Source organism: Mustela lutreola, chromosome 9 (assembly GCF_030435805.1).
Source record: "Mustela lutreola isolate mMusLut2 chromosome 9, mMusLut2.pri, whole genome shotgun sequence".
NCBI lineage: Eukaryota > Metazoa > Chordata > Mammalia > Carnivora > Mustelidae > Mustela > Mustela lutreola.
Window position 1 is genome coordinate 61,479,573 of NC_081298.1, and position 19,678 is coordinate 61,499,250.

A 19,678-nucleotide genomic window follows, 5' to 3' on the forward strand; every position below is an offset into this window, starting at 1 on the left:
CATATATCATCAAGGGGACTTGAAGACATTATTTGAAAGCATTAATTTTAATTTTCACAAAATGAAACCACTAATTGTGAACAGCAACACAGGTGTTGTACTATCTGGATTTCTATTCCAGATCACCACTAAACAGCTGTGTGACCTTGACATTATACTTAACCCCTTCACACCTAAATGCTCTTAATAATGCCTACATCCTAGTGTGGTCAGGAGGATGAAATGGGATACTTCATCCAGAGACTTTAGTGTAGTGCCTGAAATATACGTAATCAACACATGTTAGCAATTATTGTTATTTTTACCAAAATGATTACTGTGGCAAGAGCTTTGTGATTAGAATCAAATAGAACTTCGAGACAAGCGAAAGACATTAGAAATATGTGCTTTTTTGAATTATAGTTTAATTATTTCAGAAATTTATCACAGAAGAAGAAAAAAATAAAGGATGAAACATGAAAGTTTTAGAAGGCTCCAAACACAAAATCTATCTTCTTTGCCCTTGACTTTCTCTTTGCGTTATACAGTTCTAGTCCTAGAAAAGATTAGGCAACTTGGACTGCGTTTTAAAAAGACAGGTACTATTGAGTCTTGAATATCTTTTTTTTTTTTTAAGATTTTATTTATTTATTTGACAGACAGAAAGAGAACATAAGTAGGTAGAGTGGTAGTCAGAGGGAGAGGGAGAAGCAGGCTCCCTGCTGAGCAGGGACCCTGATGTGGGACTCGATCCCAGGACCCCAGGATCATGACCTGAGCTGAAGGCAGCCTCTTAACTGACTGAGCCACCCAGACACCCCTTGAACATCCTTAAAGTTATTAAAAGGGCCATTTCTATATGTTCCTGTGTTAATGCCCGTATTTTATTTTATTTTATAATTTTTTTTTTTTTTTAATTTGACAGAGAGAGATCACAAGTAGGCAGAGAGGCAGGCAGAGAGAGGAGGAAGCAGGCTCCCCACTGAGCAGAGAGCCCGATGTGGGACTTGATTCCAGGACCCTGAGATCATGACCTGAGCCAAAGACAAAGGCTTAATCCTCTGAGCCACCTAGGTGCCCTCCCCGTATTTTAGTTCATATATAAACAGGCTGTTTTAGAACTCTTTTGACAATCATAAAATGAATACGAATAAATTGACTGTGAACTCCCATCAGAGCTGAAGACTCTTCAGATGCATTTGGTTGTCAAAAGTGTTCTTCCAGAAGAGAAAAAGAAATCCAGTATGAGAGGCACAGTTGTCTGGGTATTTAACTCAAGGGACCAAAGAGCACCCACTTACACTCCTGTAATATGTATCCTTCCCACCACAGATGGTCCCACCACATCCCAGAAGAGACAAAGTGGAGCTCCCTGACGTGGGAACCAGTGGATCAGTGGGTTTGAGGATTGAGAAGGGTGATGGCACCTGAATAACTCTGTGCTACTCTGAGGTGTGGGCAACTCCTCTTCTTTGAAGGAGATGACAGCGGAAAGCGTTTAACATGTTTGCCACCTCCCTGTCCTATCGCTCCAATCTCCAGATTACCAGCTGTTACACAAAAAGTCAGAAACCTGATAGAGAAATCAATTTTAGTAAAGGCAAAAGGAAAGAAATAGCAAGGAACAAGACATATCACCTGAGTGCTAGGTACAATTTTAAATTTCAAAAATTAGAAGTACATGTGAAATAAATTATTGTCATTCTGAAAGATTAAAGACTGAAATTAACTCAAAAGAAACTAGATATGGTGAATATACCAAAACCAGAGGACGTGTTGCAAATATCATCAGAAATATATCACAAAATAGGCACTCAGTATTTTTATCATATAAAGTTTTATGAGCATAGAAAAAAGTTGCCCAACTCATTCTAGAACGCTAGAAAAAGTCTGATTCTAACAAAATGGAAAGATGAAAAAGAAAAGAACTGTTTGTCAAATTTTGCTTCAGAATATGGATATAAAAATCTTAAAGAAAACATTACCAAATCAAATTAATTAAGGTACTACAAAAACAACCATAAACAGGTATGAGTTATGCTAGGACTCTAGGACTGCTTCAATATTACAAAATTATCCAACATGTTTTTACTACAGGAAAAGTTTAACCTCAATATAACCTCAATAAAATATATAACCTCAATAAAAATAGCAAAGAAAGCATTTAAAAAATGGTGGACAGTCCGATTTTAAAATTCTTACAGTAATTTTAAATTTTTTATATATGTAAATATCTTCAGGGTATCATTTTAAGTGAAAACAGGATGTTACAAAATGTGTGGATTTAAAAATGAGATCACAATACAGTTCTACATTAAAATATATGTATACATATATCTGTATACATATACCTACATTTATATATCTATAAACATACACATATACATGGATATGGATAAGTTCTATAAAGTTACACATAAACATCAAATCATTGTGGATTAGGATTTGTAAGTAAGCTTAATTACTTTCTATTTTTTCTCTTTGCTTCTCAAGAGTTTCTGTGTGAATATGTACTGGTTGTAATCTTTAAATATTTAATAACATTATTTTGAAGTGTAAAATCATAACCACTAGTTTCAAAAAATTAGATAATCTGACATCTATAAAGTAGTATTTCCACAAAATTTTTAAGCCTTTCAGTTTAAATTATCAAAAGTGTGCTCCTGAGATTTTGAAAACAGTGATTATTCATTCTCACAAATAATATTTGTGGGAATAAATAAGTTTCATGCTCAGGTGTCCTTAAGGTACTCATAACCCAGGTTCAGTGAAATAGAAACATAAGCCATCAATTTTAAAGCATTTTGATAAATGCTAAAACAGACCAATGTGTGAAGAGCTGGATGCTCTACACAAGCTTATCTTCAGTCCCTCAGGTGGGATGAGCACCCTGTAGACTCAGGATCTTTGCACATGCTAGCTCTGCTTCCCCACTTTCACAAAGGCTAGTATCTTCTCTACCCTTCAGTCTCAGCTGTAATGGTCCTTGCCCTTGGTCTTCTCTTTCCTGGTAGACCTAACGAAAGAAAGTCAGCCTCCTCGGTTGTTAATCCTTGTTACACCTTCTAGATTTCCTCCCCACACATTCCCAAACCTGCAATTACTAATATTATTTATTCTACTCATTTTCATTTTACCAGTCTCCTCAATGAGAATTGAAGGTCCTAGAGGGAAGGAACATGTCTCTTTCATTTATTGTTTTGGCTCAGACAATGACTAATAAATACTAATAAGTACATGATTGCATTATAGATTAATTAATTTCTTTCTCATCCATCAGTGAAAAGATTGACAGTTATCCATGGGATCTGTTCAAAACTTTTATACTTCTTGTAATATGTACAGATTATCTGTCTAGTTTATGTTCCAGAAAATTTATATGTGTGTGTATACGCATACACACACATATAGAAACACACACACAGATTACATATATACATATATGTATATATACATACACACACACACACACACGTGCCAGTTTTCATGGAATTGGTGAATGATTTTGGATAAATTCTTTAATGCTCCCCAGCCTTTTTTGCCCCAGTGTAATGTGACCAGAATCACATACTTCTGTCCTTTTCCAGAACTGCTCTCTGCCTCACTAGCTTCATACATCTACAGAACCTGAACTCAAATAAATACTAACTCTAGCATAAAAGTTTTCTGTGTTAGACATAAAGGTCATATCACAGAACACCACATTTGAAAAAAAAAAAAAAGCGCTTATAAATTATTTTATCGGACTTTCCCTTGCTCTGAATGAGGGAGGTAAACTTGTGAGTCAATTTGCATATCATCTGATAAGCTGCCTCAGTGCTCTTGGTAATGAGGTTGTATATAGTTACACAGATGGATAAGTAAAGGGCGAACGATATCATAGCCTAGTGTTGCCATGTAAGTCTTTTGAGTGTCCTACCACATTCTTTCCAAATAGACCACAATCCCTGACACAGTAAGACACAGTGCTCAGAATAAAGTAGGCTCTCAATAAATATTTGCTGATTAATGATGAACGTATATAGGTTTCAAAAAGTAACAACCGATATGTAAACATGAGGTGGTGTTAATGTATGTTTTTATCATGATAATGATTAGGATGACAATCACATGGTTTTATCAACTAGGTGGAAATAATACTGACGCCTTGCTTGTGTATAAGATAATCAGTATTGGTATAAATGAAATACTTGTACATAAGGGTGTTCCACTGTTTCATTTTATCTTAAAATTGGGCATGATTAAAATAATGAGTGGTTTAATAGAAATCCCATTTCTAAAAAAAATCCAACGCAAATACAAAAACAACACTTAATTCGTCTGTAGCAGCACTGGATCTCAGCTAGAAGCAGCATTCTTACATGTTTGGACAGAAAACAGCACTTCACTTATAAATAATGTTTTTATTTAAATAATCTTGAATTAAAATGAAACCTTTGGCCCTGCTAGTAATTAAACAGCAGTGCTTTATACTAGTCTTATTCTAAACATGCAGACAGAGAAAAACACTTTACAAATAAAAGTATACACAAGCTGCAGTGTTTTGGTCCATTAGGGAAGAGAACACCTGCAAAGCTTTTACTTCCCCCACTTAGGATTTTTTTTTTTTTTTTTTTTTTTTTTAGTGGGCTGAAGTGTGATAATACTCTTGTCCCCATATGGGAACCAGAGATTAGTCCCAACTAAAACATCCAGCACACTCAGCTACCTGCAAGCAATTGAGTAACCTCAGCTTAACGGATATGTAGAGCTGGAAGGAGAGGCACTTGAAACAACTGGCCACATGGGGCACAAAGAGAGAAGGGCACTCACAAGTCCAAATACGCCATGTGCTTATTTGTCTCCTATGGGGGTGGAAGAAAAGTCACTACTCAGTGTGGCCCTATTCAGTTGAACACAGCTGGAGGAACGGGCTGAATCTCTCCACTGAAAACCTCTGGGAGTTCTGGGCCACGGGTGCCCCTGAGCCTAATAACAGGAATCTGAGGAGGCTTCTTCACCGACCACATTCAGGAACGGGGACAGGATGGTGCTTAAAGCCTCTCAGTCTTGAGGCACAGTGACCCAGGGAAATGCGCATTTGCATGTCTCTCCTCCGGAGGCGGGGTTTGTGTTTTGCTCTGTGGCCCTCAGAAGCTTGTGAAAGCCCAGAAGAAACTGAAAGAAGAGCTGTGTGGACTTCCCCCCCAGCATCACCACTAACTGTCCCATTTGTAAACTGATGGTGCAGAACAGCGGCTTAGAAGCAGATACAAACACTCAACATCCTTTGGGCTGTACATGCACACTCAGGTGCTCAGGAGTGTGGCGAAAGGAGTGATGTCATCACACCTGTCACCTGAGTACAGTGTAGGCGACAGAGCCTCAAATTTCAGGCTTCTGAAGCTGTGAAAATTGGGTGCAATACACACGTTGTTAGTTTTAAAACTCCAAGATTGTACTATGTTTCATTTTAAATGTATGTTGGGAATTAAATTTCTTTCTTTCTTCTTTTAAGATTCCATTTATTTTTTTAGAGAGAGGATAAAAGAGAGCACGATGGCGGGGTCGGGGGTTGGACAGAGGTGGGGGAGAAGCAGAGAGCGGGCTCTGGCTGGATCCCGGGAACCTGGGAACAGGACCTGAGCACCTGACAGACCCTTAAGCTGCTGAGCCACCCTGGCATCCTGTGAACTATATATATATATATATTTTTTTTTTTAATCACAAAGAGATTAGAATTTACAATTGAAGCAGAAGCAGTTCCTTGCAAACACACCTTGGATGAAGCTCACCGGTTTTTTGTCTCCATGCAGTTAACACAGGGATCTTTCTCAAACTGTCTCCTGATTGGATCTCTCCTCTTCTGCTTAAAGTTTTCCAATGGTGTCCCATTTATATCATTATAACATATAAACCAAAAAACAAAAAAACAAAAAAACAAAAAAAAACCTATGGTTCCTGCTTATTTCTATAGTCTTATTTCTTGGTGTTTTTATATTTATAACCTCTTCCTCAAATAATCTTTTTAGCAGTCCACATAGCAGTGTGCTGTGTGAAGTTCATTTACTCACCTTCTTTTAACATTTCTATTCTTTTGCATGTATTGAGTCCTTAACAAATCAGTTACTTTCAATCCTTGCTGCAGAATAGAGTAACTAAAGAAAATCAAGGATCTACACCAGAATTGCTAACTTATTTATTTGGGAAGGAGGCATGAGTGGTCGTTTTTTTTATATTCATTGATTCTTAGGTGCATTTACAACTCTGACCTTTAAGTTTAAATATCTATATTTCCAAATTCACCTGTTCAACCTTCCCCAGTCCATGCTAAAATTATTTGTGTGATGTTAAATCACTGTGTTCACATCCTCTGTGGCACTGATGCCTTCTAGTTCTCTTCTCAACCAGCATACGAATTTCTTGTATCTTTGGTACCCAACACTCAATAATTTTTAAAGTTGTACAAAGGGTGAATTTGAATGTGAACTCCACACGTATTGGTTGAATCTGGTCTATGTGTCAGCCTCTGCGCTAGACTCCATATACAGACTTTGAAGCTCATGGCTTAGTAGGGGAGATACTAATTTAACCAAGTCATTACACAACCAAGTAGTTAATAGTGATCTGAGGCACAAAAGAAAACAAAATCATTTGAGTAGGTCAGTGAAAGTCCCTGTAAAGAATTTCATTCATGTTTAGAACTAAAAGGTGACTAGAATCTTCATGGACTCAGTGGAAGCTGGATCGCTCTCAGTGTTGGAAATAGTGTATAATTAAAAGTAATTTATGGTAAGTGGAGGTACACCAAAGACTGCAAGCAGCAGAACACAGAGGGCCTTGAAGGTTATGGTACAGCCAATAAATTCCATCTGAAATACAATGAGAAGATGTATATAACAGTAAGGATAATGGAAACCACTCCAGATGTCCCAGACTGAAGAATTTATTACCAAGATTTGGTTACAGGGGAAAAGAGAGTGGAGTAACCAAAAGGGGGACAGTGAAGAAGCTTATAGTTGTGGTGTACCAGAAGAATGCTGTTTACCATTACCCTGAAGGGATAGAGAGGGGAAGGCCTGTGATAGTGCCCATGCAAGAGAAAACCGTGGTTGGCCTTAACTGGGGCCACAGAAGAAGTGCCTATTGAACAGAAGCTGGAATTACAGCTGTGATACCGAAGTCTCATTTTTCATAACCTATGGGGAAATCAGTCAGGAGGAATGAGCCTAGGAAATGTGCCCTGAGGTGAAGAGCAGCACAGAAAACATTGCGAATGGCTCTAATAGCACACGGGTCCACCATCAGCCCATAATGACCAGGATGGTTGTGTGAAGAAGTGACCGGGCTTCACTGGAAATTCACTTGTGTCTGTACAGTGTCATAAATAGAGGAGGATAAGAGGAGACAAGATTTAGGGGGTTTCTATTGCATTGATACAGGAGGAAGTTGAACTAAGTGAGGTGTTGGCCGTAGCGATGGAGAGAATGCCTGTGTTTGAAATATATTTAAGAGGCAGGTGGGAACAGCAGGGATCACTTCTTGAAGGGAGAAGAGTTTGGACTTTGTTCTTTATGTAATAGAGAGTCCCTGCAGGTTTTGATCAGAAGAGATAGAAGTAGTCCATCCATTTGAGTTAAGTTGAATGGATGAGACCCTCAAGGCAGGGAAACCTGTTAAAAGGTTATTGCAATAGATCAAGCAGGACGAATATCAGTGTATCAAGGTAAACAACAAAACAAACAGGAAAATGAAAGAATAACAACAAGGTCTAAAGTAAATTTTATTTAGTTAAAAAATGAGTATGGAAATAAAATTGATTTTTAAAAACCCTTCCCAATGTATTTCATTAATTCAATAATATCTGAACTCGATAAAAGTAATTTTATTAGCTTTATTGTTTGTAAGCCCAGAATCAACTGACATTTTGCACAGAGGCTAGTTCATTTGATTGATTTCAGTCTCAACATAGACGAGCAAACATCAAGCCTTAACCACTCCCTATGATTAATTCCCAATTTATTCACTTTGATAGCATTTCTCAAATGCCAGAAGTGTATTTTCATTTTTAAAATAGTAAGGTACCAAGAAAATAAATACCTAAGATCACCTGTTCTTCTTCAACCTAGGCTTGAATTAATATGTATCTGGCCAAGACACAATTTTCCGGAGATCACTAAAAATCCTATAATTCTTTAGATCAGGGGTTAGCAGTCTCCAAATTTTTAAAGCTTGAGGACTCTGGAATAATAGCAATTTTTATTTTTCTCCTCTTATTTAATACTTGAAACTTCTTGATCAGTTCTCTCATTCTTCATACAACAAATATTTATTAAGTATTTATTAGGCATCAAGGTCTCTGCTAGGCTTTGGGGGATATAAAAATTAAAAAAACGAAGCAAAACTCTCTTCCAAATGGACTTTACATTCTAGTTCTCAGTTTATGTTTGATGGGTGTGTGAAATAATGGAATCCCCAAAATTCTTTGTGACGTGGACTATCAAAGCTTAGCATGAAATTTTAATATAGAAAGATATTTGAAAATCATCTATTTCAACTCAACTTCTATAAGAGAAAGGAAATCCAATTCAAGAAGATAGTAACAGAAGCTAAACTTATTTCCTTGGTCCTTTATACTATCCTGTCTCTACACTATTAAGTTTTACAAATGCATGGATTGTATCACTGAGTTTAAGAGCCAATAGAAAATCTTTTAACATCTATTTTGAATCTTTTCTATGTAACTCTAAAGTATGCACACACAATATGTGACTTTGCATTGACACCTGTCTTCATTATATGACCAGATTCTATATTTTATTCTCTTGCCCATTGTACTTTTATTCTTTTGTAGAAAAAAAAATACTTGTGATTTATGTTATATTTTTATTTTGAGTAATAGGAGCCTGATTAGAGACACAGGAATAAGTTAATTTTGAGATAGCTTTGTGGCTTGCAAAATATTATTAAATTTGGTAAACAAAGTTTATATACCACTAAAAATTCTAAGGAAACCATTTGCTGGATAGGTCTGGCATCTGGCAAATGCAGAATTAATGATATGGAAAGGAAATTAAAATTGTATTAACAATCACTTCTATTCTCATCTTTACAACGTTCATATATTAAAAGCTAAAAAAAAAAATCATGAGACCTAAACTGAACTATCTTTAAATGGATTTTCATTCATTTTATTAAATAAGTAATCTTTTTAAAAGACCTATCCTTTATTTATCACTGTGATCCCTGTGAGCAGCATGTACTTTTCAACTGAAATGTTATATGGCTTTATTTTATTTCTTCTACCTTATTGAAGGTATGGGGACTTGAAAGTTATGGTGTTTAACTGAAAAGTCCTGGAGACTTGTACCAGACACTGCTCTAAGTAAGTAGTGTGTGTGTGTGTGTGTGTGTGTGTGTGTGTGTGTGTGTCATATATATACATGAAACTAATCTACTAAGTTAGGCCTAATGCAACAAAACAATGAGTTAAGTACTTTTGTTATAGTTTGACAGAAGTAAATCACAGGTAAGCCAAGGCACTGGGACACTGGATATAACAGTTAAGGCATCATCACAGCTAAGGTGTCCATCTCCAGGGTTTCTGCACACACTATCTCTGAAAGAGATGGACTCTGAAGAACTCATTTTTTTATTTTTTAAAAAGATTCTATTTATTTATTTGAGAGAGAAAGAGAGCATGAGTGGGGAGCAGAGGGAGAAGGAGAAGCAGGATCCCCGCTGAACAGGGAGCCCTGTGTGGGGCTCGATCCAAGGACCCTGGAATCATTACCTGAGCTGTAGGAAGATGCTTAACCAACTGAGCTACCCAGGCACCCCTGAAGAACTCATTTTTAAAGTATGAAAGAGAGCATATCTTTTGAAACAGACTAAAAAGCCAAGAGTTCCAGTTCATTTCTATAGAAAGAAAAAGTGGGTATGTATAATAACCAGAAATAATTTTGATAATGGAAACTAAACCCTATTTTCTCCTGCTCTTCAGTGATAAAATGAGTGGAATCAACATTTAAGAGAATTATTTAGAATAACTCTCCATGGAAAGCCTTGCTTTCTGAAAATATTTGTCAAAGAAAGGCCCATCCAAATGGAGGAAATAGTGGATCACAGAAGTGGAGGAACTGAACTTCAACTGTTACCATATACTCTGGGCCAGAATGAACTTGGATTGGTTCATAATCCCAAATGGAATGGAAACGTAAAACCAGAAAAACTTCTAAAAGGAAACATGAGACACTGTCTTTGCAAACGTTGAGTACGCAGTCATTTCTAGGATAGGGGACAAAAAGCACAAGGAAAAATATGGATATACTTCACTTTATCAAAACCTTAACACTTGCTTTCCAAAATACATTATTAAAATGGAAAAGCAAGCACACTCACTGGGAAAAAATATTCACATATTTTACACGTACATATGCATGTACATACATATATATAAAATGAATCTTTACAATCCAATAATTAGATAAAAACCCAATAAAAATGTGTTCATGGTTTCACACATATTGCTGCAGAGAATGTATAAAAATGGCCAATAAGCATAGAAAAATGTGCTTCATATCTTTATTGTTAAGAAAAATGTAAACTAAATCATCATGAGATATCATTACACCCTCACTGTAATAACTGTAATTTGATATACTGACAAGAACAAGTGTTGACATAGATATAGACAAACTGCAACTCCCACTGTTGCTGGAAATGTAAAATGATAGAATCACTTGAAAATTAGTTTAACAACTTTCTGTAACATTAAGTGTACACTTACCTTAAGGCCCAAGTGCTTCCAATCCTACATACTTACTCAAGATTAAAGATATATCCACCAAAGCTTGAGTGAAAATGTTTAAAGCAGCTTGATTTATAATAGAAAAAACTGAAACAACGCAGATATCCATCACTACCTAAATGCATAGAGGTTTTTATATATGGAATAATACTAACTAATACAAAGAAAGCCATTTTTCATAGCAACATGAATGGATGCCCTCCAAAAAGTTGCATTTAAGTAAGAAGTCAGAACAACAAGCACAAAAACATCTCATGTTTGTGGGAAACCCTGGAAAGACAAACTCATAGTGATAGAAAGGCGAACAATGGTAAGCTGAGATAATATGTGGGGAGTGAAGAGCAACTGGAAAGGTGCCACGAAGGCATCATCTAGAGTAACAGAAATGCCTTATATCTTAACCTTTTTGGTGATAGCTACATGGCATAGTCATCTGTCAAATCTCATTGTGCTTCACAATTAAAATGTGCTTATTTTATTGTTTTTAACTTATACTTTAATTAAGTTGTTGAAAAATCAACAAGATAAGGGTGCCTGGGTAGCTCAGTCAGTTGACCACTGAATGAACTCCTGATTTTGGCTCAGGTGATGATCTCAGGGTGATGAGACCAAACTCTGAGATGGGCTCCAGGCTTGGTGCAGAGTCTGCTTGGGGTTCTCTCTCCTTCTTCCTCTGCCCCTCTCCCTACTTATACTCTAAATAGATGATTGATAGATAGATAGATAGATAGATGATAGATAGATAGATAGATAGATAAAATCTTTTTAAAAAATCAAACTGTATTTTTGTAAAGTCCAACTGTTTGAGACATCAGATAGCTATCAAAACAAGAAAACTATAGGCATTCAATTAAGGGAGAGAAGATCACCCAGGGGAGTAGAGTCTAATATTTAGTACCACCCTACGCCTTGATGTATTTAATAACTCTCAAAATATAGGTGAGAGATGCTAAAGCTGAACAGAAGATAAAGAGCAACTGGGAAAGCCCACAGGACTGTGAGTAATCTCTGAAGAAGGGGAAAAGATTTGAATCTCAGTTCTCATCAAGTATAAAGTGGCTGATAAAGATCACATGCTGTAAGTTGTGATCCTAAAAAGGAATTAGAATAAATCATAAATAGAGGAGCCCTCTAAAAGATTGAAACGCTTTGTCACATCAGTTCAATCTTAAATGATGATCTTTTGTTAGCTGGAATATCTGCTTAAAAAAATAAATAAATAAATCTTCCATGGGGGAAGATAAAATCTTCTAGTGTCTTGAACTAAATCTGCAATTTTTCATATACAATCCAAGGTACACAATACAAAAAAAAGAAAAAAAAAAACAAAAACACTTTTTTTTATGGAAAGGAAACAAGTGACCAAAAATCAAGATAAAAATCAACAGGAACACATGTATAAGACTGTTCATAGTTTAGGATAGTCAGCTTCATTCTGTAGCTATGACTAATTTGTGTGTTTAAGAATTCTTGAGAAACTTGAAAAGTTTCATCAAAAGTTGAAAAATTGAATGGAGATTTTATAACTGAATTGTCCTGTGGAAGGTAGAATTCTAGATGTCCTCTTGCATTATTTCTGTACATTAGGTTGTATGGCTAAAGGACCTTTTCAGATGTAATTAGAATTACTATTAGTTGATCTTAAGCTAAAGAGTTTATCCAAGTGAGGCTAGTCTAATCACATGGGCAGTTCAAAAAAATTTTTTTTCTGGCCAATAGCAGGAGAGAAAGTCAGAGATTCAAATTATGAGGAAGAGTCAACCTGTTGTTCCTGGCTCCGAAGATGGAAGGGGGCACTTGTCAAAGAATTGTGTGGTTCAGGAGCTGAAAGTCCTCATCCAATGGCTGACAGTAAAATGGGGACCTCTGTCCTTCAACTGCAAGGAATTGGAAATATCCAACAATCTGAATGAATTTGGATCCAGATTCTTCTCCAGAGATGAGAGTCCACTATGGTCCACACCTTGATTTTGATCCTATAACACCCTATGTAGGGAATCCAATCAAAAGTACCTTCAGTTTTAGCCTGATAAATGAGTGTTGTTTTAAGGTGTGAAGTTTATAGAGCAATAGAAAATAGATACATATACAATAAACTGGAAACAAGAACTCATGATTTAATGACTGACTATATACAGTTTGATAGAGTTCTAAATAATGTAAAGATGTGGATGATGAGTTGGAAGAATAGATAAAATTAAAATTCAGACAAAATCGCACAGGAAGAAAAGTGACCCAAAACACAGAAATGAGTTTGAAATGTGGGAAATTTATCTGTAGTCTCAAAAGGAGAAGAGGCAAGAATGGGACCAAAGCTGTTTAAGAAAATATAATGGTTCAGAATTTTCCAAAACTGGTAAGAGATGAAATATATATCCAGCAAAAATATTCTTCAGAGGTGAAGGTAAATAAGCTATTTTTACATAAAGAAAAATTGTTTCATTCAGAGGGAGAGAGAGAGTTTATGTAAATATTCTGATTTCAAAAAAATATAATTTAAGTCAAGATAATTTCCAAGTATAAAGTGGATGTTTGATAATGATTAAAGTTTCAGTATACAAGATGAACTTATTTTAAAGTTATATATAATTAAACACATACCATAGAAGTATATAAAGTGATAATTGCCAAAACAGAAGGAGGTACAAAAGCCACATAGTGGATTATTTTAGCAACCATTTCCCGGTAATAAAATGGAAAACCAGCCAAAAAAAAAAAAAAAATAGCAAGTGTAGATTTCAACAGAGTTTTTGATAAGTGTGACTTAACTGATAATATATAAAACACCAAATCAAAAGAAAGACATAGTATGTGCCAACATCCATGGAATTTTTACCAAAATTGATCCTATCTTGACACCAGAAAACAACAAACTGTCAGAGGTCAGAAACTATATAATCTATTTCCTTTTACCATGGTATAACTAAAGATTTCAATGATAAACAGCTATTTAGAAAAAATCTCAAAGTTTTAGAAATTAGGTAATATTCATTGATCAAATAAGGAATAAAAAATGAAAAAAAATTAGGATCTGCATTGTAAAAAAAACATTATATCAACATCGTGGGATACTATAGTGATGCATAGAATCATTTTGATGCATATGTCAGAAAAGAACAAAGTTGAAAATCAATAATCTTATTTGTTTCAAGAAGTCAGGATATTAAGCAACTAAAAAGATAGAAATAAATAATGAAGTTAGAGCTAATGACATAGAGATCACCTTCCAGTAGACTGAATTTAAAAAGACTTTGGAAACACAAACTAAAATTATTAAACAGCTGGCAAGGCTAATCTGGATAAAGAGAAGAAACCAAGAGCAAATGCTAGCAATGAAAAAAGGGTCAGCATATATCTCCTATAAATAGTGTAAAAATATTGAGAAGAATCATCATTTTGACATGAAATTTACAAATCTGAGAATTAGTTCTTTTCTTGGAACAATAGGTCTGGCCAAACTGTAATTACAGTAATTTTAGGAAAACTTAAAATTAACTCTTAACTTTTTTAAACTGCAGAACAGAAATAGAAAAGAGCAACAATGACAAAAACTCCAGCCCCACATCTTAATTGATCTGTACCAGAATCACAAGAAAATTGAATGCAAAGCCTCACCCTATCTTTTATGTAAAGCTTAGGATATGCATTTGAGAGAGGAATGGGAGAACTTGAATGTGGTCATTTGATTGGACTCAGAAAATTCTGGGAATCTTGAACCTTCAAATTACCTTGAGCCTGCCTTTTCAGCAAAAGCAGCTCTTTTTTCTCCTGTCAGATGTGATTTTCTTCTTCTAGAGGTAAAGACCTTACATGCCCCCACATTAACAAGCTGTTTGCAAGAGAAAGCCTATTGTCTGTCCTCAAGGTTCATACTAACTGTCTCTTTTTTATTTCAAACCCATAACCAGAATCAGAGACCATCAGTCACAGGAATACAAGTACAAAATAATTACTAAATTGTGATGACTTATGTTACATATGTATGGAATTTCTCTTAAGGATACAAATCCAAGGAGATGGAATATAAAGTTGGATCATACCAATTTTGGTTACAAGAACACATTTACTTGAGATTCTAGAATCTGTGTGTGCTGGCCGCAGGAAGGAAAACAAGATGGTAGAAAAAGAAATTCACAAAGAACAATATCAGGCTAATTCATAGTTCCAGAAATGAAAACAAGAGCTCATATTTTACTAATCAATCTTTTCCTTTTACTGGACTTCTACTATTCTATAAGAATAATGGTGGTGGTGTTTAATAATTTGTTTTTAGATCACCGCATGTTCAAGTGGGATCTTGGTGAAGAGAAATTAACACCCCTAGAAGGGTGCATGGTGAGTAAGAGCATGTGGATCCCCTTTTTGTAAGATTTTCAGAGCATATTTGTTGTTTTTTAGTTATTTACAATTGAATCACATTAAGGGAAAAACACTTCTTTTGATGGGGTTGAAATATAGCCAAAGTGGAAGAAGAGGAAAGGGTAAAATAACAAAACTACAGCATAAAAAGAGCAAAGGGGGAATGATGAAACGAAGATGCATGTGTTTGTTTGTTTCCAGATCTTGTCCCCTCCTTTCCACTAGAAGGGGATGACTGCATGTGTGCTTGCCTGTTAATTCTGGTGATGTCTGGCCAAAGGGAGGCACTGATAGGAGATTGGTTGGGAGGGCAGAGCTGAGGTCTTCCTATCCTGGTCTTTCTCTTTCTATGTCAAGGAGCAGAGAGATTCATTAATTTGGAACAAATTTGTAGCTCTCTGTCATTCTGCCTTAATTATTCTTGTGAATGGTTTTATGTCACTAGTCATTATATTTTATATATCTCAGCAAATAGTTGTAGGTTTTTTATATAAATAATTCTTATTTGTTTTGATTCCAGTATGGTCTATATTTAGTAATAGGTTTGAATAGAATTTTCCTCCTTGGCAAACTCCAATTTATTTTACAAATTCTATTGACTTTTCATTTATTTTATAGTGGTCAGTCTTCTTATTGAACTCTTTTATTAATTTAATTTTGTGTATGTTTTTGCTGTTGATTCTCCTGGGTATTTCAAATGGATGAAAAAAATGTCTGTAAATAATGAATAATGAAAAATTTCCTTCTTCTTTACAAGGGTTATATCCCTCATTAGTTCACTTGCCATATGGCAATTGTAACAATTGATAATAGACATACATCATTTTTTCCTAATTTAGTCCTCCTCTCTGTCTCTCTTGTCTCTCTATCTCTGTTTCTACCTCCTGCTATATATATATATTTATTTGGAATGTTTGTGTCAAGAATATGTTCTTCTTGTCTCGGTATAAGTGTAGGTAATATTTACATTATTTTAATTTTAAACACTTGGGATAGATTTTTATATCTTTGAAAAAACTATGGATACCATGATTTTTGCCTTGTTTATGTAATAAATTATTTTGACAGCATCCTAAGCTTAATCCTTTTGTTTCCTAAGTAGATTATATTCCCAATGAGAATTAATAAATTCATTAATCAATTTATTAATTAATATTAATATGATCAATATTTTAACATATTATACTAATATTTTATTTAAAATGTCCTTTATCAGTACAGTGTCTTTTTGGGTTATTTTTTTAAATTTATTTTCTGGTCAATTTTTGGTGTCATGGTTAAACAGTAACTTTGTAAGTTAGGGTTAAAATTTCCATTTCATTTCTTTCTGTGCTAAAGCAATTTACATATGATAGGAACTATTTTTCTCTTGAAGGTTTGAAATAACTCTTTGGGCATAGTGACAACCTAGAATGAAGAGTAAAGAGTAGCCCTCTGGAGGCAAAGAGTTATATTAAAAATTAGTGGGGAATAAAATAAAAAAGTTGATGAGGCCAACTGCAGATTTGACCAGGTTGTTCAAGTTAAGGTAAATTTGGCTAATTAAGGTTTGGGAATGAAGGTAGAGACTGGCATAGATCAACTTCAGAAATGTCATAAAAGAATTTTTAATAAAATTTGAGGATAATCCCACATGAATGAGAGAGAAGGTAACATTCCAATAATCCACTCAATCACTGTTTAAGTAGTGAAACATTAACATCCATTCAAAAATTTATTTCAGAAAAACCGTATCAAGTAAAATAAGCAAGCATTTTAAGTAAAATGATCACATATTTTTGAACACTTACAATATGCTGGCATTGTGATATTACATGTATGTGTATTATCTTATTTGGCTCATGAGAAACCTTTATGAAATACATCCTGTAATTACACATTTTTATGAAAGTCAAGGCTTTATGAACTTTACGAATTTCTCAAGGTCTCAATGCCTATTAAAATGACCTGATTTTTATATCCAAAACTATATTACAAACAAAAACATCTGCCTGAAATATTATTTAAATGACTATGCTAATACAACAAGCTCTTTTTGAAAGGTTATTGACCTAAATCTATAATAAAACTGAATTCCAAGGACCAGGTCTAGGCACTTGTGTCATTATCTAATATTTTTGTTTCAATTTTTATGTTTTTTGTCATAAAAGAGATTAAATTTCAATTTCAGAAATACAGAATCAGTGGGACAAACTTCTCTCCATCTGGAAATCATACAAGAGCATATCTACCTGAAACTGTTGTATACAATGTTATTCTAAACTGGTGTTAATATTACTGAAATTTTCAAATATAATAATAACTGTTAAAGTGCTTTCTATACACACATATATATATGGATGTGAATTCATATATGATGCATATGTGTATGCATGCATATGTGATGTATACTGTTAAAGAAATACTAATTCATTAATGAGTTAACAGGTGTATTCCAACTAAGCAGATACTTAATTTACCAAATAGTTTTCCAAATAGGTACTTACCGAGTTTCCTAACTCACATTTTTTTCTCTTGTAATTATGAGTGTCATGATCTACACGATAAATGTCTCATGTGAAAGACTATGTAGCTCTTCCATGTTGTTGTCTTGCCCTAAGAAAACAGACAACACATTTAAATTATAACTAAATTATTCTCTTAGCCAAGACCACTTAGGGTTAATTTTAGCTTTTTAAATTTTCTCTTAATATCTCCTTTTCTACTGGCAGAGCTTGGAGGGTAGGAGCAAAGGAAGAACTGATTGAGAAAGACACTTTTGGTAATTTTTACTTAGATGCTTTGTCAAAAAACAGTTAAAGTTCTGTTTATGTTGCAAATCTGAACCAGAGCCCTCCATCAGACGGGAACTTCCTGACACAGTAAGCATCAGGTAGTTTTCTACCATATTTTCAGCACATCAGTACTCCATATGCTGTAAGAATGTCGCTAAAGTCTGGCAGCAATTTTGAAAGGCTCTTGACATGTTGTTTGGTGTCATTCCCTAGTAGGAAGTGCCTGGGGTTGTGGCTGAAAAAAGGGAGGGGGGGATTGTGGCAACTAAGAAACACAAAAGCCTTAAAAATGACTGGAATATGTAAAGTGTTTCTAGAAAGTAACAGATGCAGATGCTTAATGGCTACGAGTTGGATGGAGAGAGAGGAAGAGTGTGTGTGTGCGCATGTGTGTGTATGAGAGAGGGAGAGAGAGAGTCCACATGTCACAGGATCCCCCAAATAACGGTTGATCAGATGCTCTTTAAATACAACTAAGAAACAAAATGTCACATTTTGGATCCTATATTAAGATGTAAGGTTAAAGAACTAGAGTTCTTTAAAACATTCTAAGGGGTACCTGGGGGGCTCCGTCAGTTAAGCATCTGACTTTGGTTCAGGTCATAATCTCAGGGTCCTGGGATCCAGCCCCGTTTGTAGCTCCTCCCTCAGCAGTAAGTCTGTTTCTCTCCCTTTCTCTCTGCATCTCCCCCTACTCGTGCACTCATTCTCTAATAAATAAATAAAATCTTTATTATTATTATTATTATTATTAATTATTTTGAAAATTCATGGGGCACCTGGGTAGCCCAGTTGGTTAAGCATCCAAATTTTGATTTCAGCTCAGGTCATGATCTCAAGTCAGTGTTGTGAGATCGAGCCCTTTGTCTGGCTCTGTGCTTAGCAGGGAGTCTGCTTGAGATCCTCTCTCCACCTCCTTCTGCCCCTCTCCCGGTCACTCACTCTTTCTAAAATAAATAAATCTTAAAAAAATGTTTTGAAAATTCAACTGGAAAACAGTAATAGAATTCTAGAAAATGTTCCCGTCAATACTGATCACGACAGGTGAATGACTTAACCGTCAACCTTCTCAGTCACCTTCCATCTTCTCCCCACCAAAGACAGGCTTGTTTGCGAGAACCTCACCTCTCTATACCACTTAGTAATAGTCAACAAAACATGTGTCTCTTTCTCAGACTATTCACAGAAAGTCATCAGTACACCTGCTGAGTCACTAGCCAAACCATTTGCCATCTTGTCACCAGTAAACACACAGGGAAAATTGTTCTACTTTAAGGTTGGACAATGGTAGAGAGTTTTTGGTTGGGTAAATGTTTGCTTATGGATTACAATTACTGGCACTGGAGGTGGGAAAGGACACAAAGTTAGTTTACTATTCATGAAACGTCCAATACAGACATTGGAACTCTCCTGGAATGTTTTGTAATGGTGCTCACCATTTCTGGAATATTAATATAGACTACTTTAACAGTACTTTTGTGTAAGTACTTTTGTGTAAGTTGTTCTTCTATTGTAAAAGTTTAGTTCAAAATCCTGCACAACATATTTCCTTAATTATAAGATATTTTGTAAAGGTCAAACTTTGTACATGAAATGCCATAAATATTCATGTAATTAATATCAGACCATTACTATGTATTTGTTGGTGTTTACACTTGCTTAATGTTATCTTATTTTGATCATAAGAGCCTTGAAGTTCCTCTTTGTTAAGTTTTTGTTGTCCTCAGCATGTTGTTTATAATATAGCATATAGTCAGTATTATTACTGTTTGCATAT